Raw genomic sequence first — 4,827 nt, 5'->3', positions numbered from 1 at the left:
CCCCAGGGGGGATGGTCACACCACAATCCCTTCTCCATTCTCCTCTCGGGATCTTGGGCACGCATGCACACGCGCCCGGCGTGAGTTTTAAGCCACCGGGTCCAGATCATGAACCCTAGTCGACTACATGGGAGTCCAGCGACATAGCCATTACGCTAACTGCTGGTTCCCCCAGTGTCTCATCTTTGAAAGAAATATTTTTTAGTTTTTGTATAGTGCACATGTGCTCACCAGACAGAGAGAGAAACGGTGAGAGGTAAAGTGAGAATTCATCCCCTAGGTGATTGCGTCCCCCGTGAGGATGGCCACACACAATCCCTACATCTCCATTCTTCCCTCAGGATTATGGGTATGCACGCACACACGCCCTGTGTGATTCCCAAGCTGCCAGGTCTGGGACTTGGACTGCAGAGTTGGCCATGTAGGAGTACAGTGCCTTGACCTCCATGCCATCAGCTGGCCCTATTTTTATAAATAATAATAATAATACATAAATATTTATTTGGAGAAGTGTTTGCTATCGGGCACGTGCACTCACCAGAAAGACAGAGAAAGACAGAGAGACAGAGAGACAGAAAGCGAGAAATCACCCCCCAGAGGGGATGGTCACACCGCAATCCCTTCTCCTCCATTCTCCTCTCGGGATCTTGGGCACGTGCACACACACGCACCTGGTGTGAGTTTAAGCCACTGGGTCCGGGACTTGAACTGTGGTCAACTATGTGGAAGTCCAGCGACGTAGCCATTACACCATCTGCTGGTCCCAATAAATAAATATTTTTAAAAATGTATTTGAGGGGGCCAGTTGGTATCATGGTGGTTAAGGCGGCTGGGCGCGATATAGTCAACTGCATGGTTCTAATCCTTTCCCTGGCCCGCCAGCTCAACAGGATCTTGGGTGCCTGCACCCATGTCTGGCATGTTTTCAAGACAACTGGGAGGTATCCAAACCCACAGCTAGGCAGCCATGTGGCTTCTAGCACTGCAGTTCAGTTTGCTACTGACTGCATGTACATCCAGGCTGGGCCTCAACATTTTAATTGCCAGAGGGCAAGGAGACAGAGGCTGAGGAGAAGATAAAGCACTCCTTGATGGGGCATGGTCACACTGCAGTCAATCCCTTTACCTTCATTTCTTCATCCTGTTGGGATTGAGGGCACACACACATATATGCCTGGCATGTTTTTGAAGCTGCTGGGGCTGGGATTCAATCTATGTTGTCAGACATGTGGGATATGGCTCCCTTATCCATTAAACCACAAGGACAGCCCAATATTTTGTTTCATTCATTCATTCATTCATTCATTTTTGAGGAGCCAATGTGCATAGAAAGACACTGGCCTTTTCTGTCAGAAAGAAAAGGATCCAAATCCCAAGTCTGTCATCCAGTACTTTGAGGGCCACTCTGAACCTCAATATCCACAAATGTAAAAAGCAGAAAATAATACTTTACAGGGATGGTATGAAGATTGAGAAGGGCTGACCCCATAGTGCAGTGCTTAAGTGCAGTGACTGGGGAACTGTGTCCTACATGGCCGACCACTAGTCAGGCAGCGTGAGAAACAGATGTGTGTGTGCCCAGGATCCTGACAGAATGGAGATACAGAGGGAAAAAAAGACTGCGGCCTGACCATGCCCCATTCGTAGTATCTCTTTTCTCTGGTGAGTACATGTGCCCTTTGGCAATAGAAAAAAAAATTTTTTTTTCTATTGCCAAAGGGCACATGTACTCACCAGAGAAAAGAGATACTACGAATGGGGCATGGTCAGGCCACACTGCAATCCCTTCTCCTCCTTTCTCCTCTCGCGATCTTGGGCACGCACGCACACGCGCCCAGTGTGAGTTTAAGCCACTGGGTCCAGGACTTGAACTGCGGTCGACTACATGGGAGTCCAGCGACATAGCCATTACGCTAACTGTTGGTCCCTAGAAAAAAAATTTTTTTAAACAAAAAGTGCTAGCAGGTGGCATGGAGGTCAAGGAGCTAGATCCCACACCATCAGCTCTACAGTTCAATTCCTGGACCTGGCAGCTTGAAATCATGCAGGGTGGGGGCCGGCAGGTGATGTGGTGGTTGAAGGCACTGAATTCCTACATGGCTGACCATGGTTCAAGTCCTGGATCTGGCAGCATTGTGCTTTCCCTTTCTCTCTCTGTCTCTCTCTGGTTAAATTAAAAATAATAATAATAACAAACAGAATTAAATAAAGAAATGATTCAGAAAGAAAGAAAGAAGAAATAAATCATGCAGGGTGCATGTGCATGCATGCTCAAGATCCTAGGAGGAGAAGGGATCACCCTGGGGGGTGACTTTTTACTTTCTCTCTCTATGTTTCTCTCTGTCTTTCTGGCGAGTGCATGTGCCCTATAGCAAAAACCTCTCAAACTAAAGAAAAAAAATTAAGAATAATTTGCAAGTATTTTCTCCCATTTCAAGAGTTTCACTTTAGTTATAGTTTCTTTTCACTTTAGTTATAGTTTCCTTTGCTGTGAAGAAGCTTTTTAGCGTTTTGTAATCCCACTTTTCTATTTAGGTACATTACTTGTGCTTTAGGGGTATTATTTAAGAAAGCTTTGCCTACTTCGGTGGCATCAAAAGTTTCCCCAGTTTTCTACCAGTAATTTTATAGTTAGAGACTTTAAGTCTCTGATCCATTTTGAGCTAATTCTAGCTAATGGTGAAAGATAGGAGTCCAGTTTCATTTTTCTGGAGATGAATATCCAGTTCTCCCAACACCATTTGCCAAAAAGACTTTTTTTCTCCACTGCATTGACTTATTTATGCCCTCTATCAAAGATCAGTTGACTCTATGATTTGGGGTTTATTTCTGGATTCTCTATTCTTTTTATTAGTTTTTTAGAGAGATTTTCACTATAAGATGTGTGCTCTCTCCAGAGAGACAGACAGAAAGCAAGAAATCACCCCTCCCCTCCAGGGAGATGGCCATGCTGCAACCCCTTCTCCTCCATTCTCCTGTCAGGATTTTGGACATGCATGCACATGTGCCTGGTGTGAGTTTCAAGGCTCTAGGTCTGGGACTCGAACCACAGTTGACCATGTGGGAGTCCAGTGACATAGCCATTATGCCACTTGCTGGTCCCTCTGGATTCTTCATTGTGTTCCATTGGTCTATGTATCTATTTTTAATGCAGAATTTTAATATTTATTATATATATTTCATATGTATATATTTTACCACTTATATCACACATTCTTTAGTATTGATAAAATCTTTATTTTAAACCTGAATAGATAGAGAAAGTAAATTTGACCCATTCCATCTCCTTTTGGAAGACTATTGCAACCAGGGAGTGCCACAGTTAAATGTACCAGCAGAAGAAAGCGGAAAAAGGATTCAAGACCCTCCACAGGCAGGGTTTGGAGCACGCTGTGACTTTGTTGGGAATAATATTTGTTACTCACCATTAATATATTTTAAAGAATTATTTATTATTTATTTATCATTGTTATTTTTTCTAATTTGATTCGAGAGAGACGAGGGTGGAGGGAGAGTGAGAAAGCCAGTCACCAGGTCCAGGACTCAAACCATGGTCGGCTATGTGGGATTCCAGTGCCTTAACCACCATCCCACCTGCTGGCCCCCACCATTAATATTAATAAAATATCCCTAAAGTGCTGTAAGCACTATAAGAAATGTAAAAAGTTCTCTAACTGGGGCCAGCAGTTACAGTGTAGAGGTTGTGGCTCTGAACTACACATGGCCAACTTTGTGGTTCCGGAATTGTGTAGTGGACATCCCCACCAGAGGTATTTTCTCACTTTCCCTCTCTCTCTCTCTGTGAGTGCAGGTAACCTATGACAAAATCTAAAACCAAACGAAACAAAACTTCCGTGTGCATGCCCATGAGGACTCTTTCCTATTAATTTCACTTTTTTATTATAAAAATATAAATAAATGATCACTACAAAAAGTTGGAAAGCATAGAAAGTCTGAAGAAGAAAGTAACAGTGTGCGTGCGTGCCCAAGATCCCAAGAGGAGAATGGAGGAGAAGGGATTGCGGCGTGGCTGTTCCCCTGGGGGGTGGTGGTGGTGTGATTTATTGCTTTCTGCCTCTCTGTGTTTCTCCAGTGAGCACATGTGCCCTTATAGCAAAAGTTTCTCTCTCTCTCAAAAAAAAAAAAGACAGACTATGTCTGTCTGTCTGTCTCTCTCTCTGGCATGTGCACACATCCTAAGGTAAAAAACCTCTAAAAAAATCATAAGTAATTCTGGAAAAAAAAAAAAAAACTAAAGAAGTAAATACATATTTTTACAAAATTAGAATCATCTTGTACTTTATATTCTACAACATAATTGTAATAGCTGTGTGTAATTTTGTCATTTGGATATACCATGTTTTATTTAACTAATTACTACTGGATGTCAAACCTTTATTTTTTCATGATAGGCAAGGGCAAACAAAATGGAGGTGTGATATTTCTAAATTATCCATGGACAGCAACAGGGGCTCTGTAAAACCGTAACTAAACAGACATGTAAATAATTAACTTAAGGAGCCATTAAGCTTCAGGGACCAGGAGTCCACATAATGGCTATGTCACTGGACTCTCATGTAGCTGACTGTGGTTCGAGTCCCGCACCCGGTGGCCTAAACTCACACCGGGCGCATGTGCGTGCGTGCCCAAGATCCTGAGAGGGGAATGGAGAAGGGATTGGGGCGTGGCCATCCCCCCTAGGGGGGTGATTTCTCACTTTCTGTCTTTCTGTCTCCGTCTTTCTGGCGAGCGTACGCACCCTATAGCAAAAATCCTGTCCAAAAAAAAAAAAAAAATTAAAGAGACATTAAGCTTCAGACCTCTTCG

Source organism: Tupaia chinensis, unplaced genomic scaffold (genome assembly GCF_000334495.1).
Source record: "Tupaia chinensis unplaced genomic scaffold, TupChi_1.0 Scaffold000165_2, whole genome shotgun sequence".
In the NCBI taxonomy this organism is placed as follows: Eukaryota; Metazoa; Chordata; class Mammalia; order Scandentia; family Tupaiidae; genus Tupaia; species Tupaia belangeri.
The sequence above is the reverse complement of the archived record's forward strand: the minus strand, read 5'-3'. Positions refer to the sequence as shown.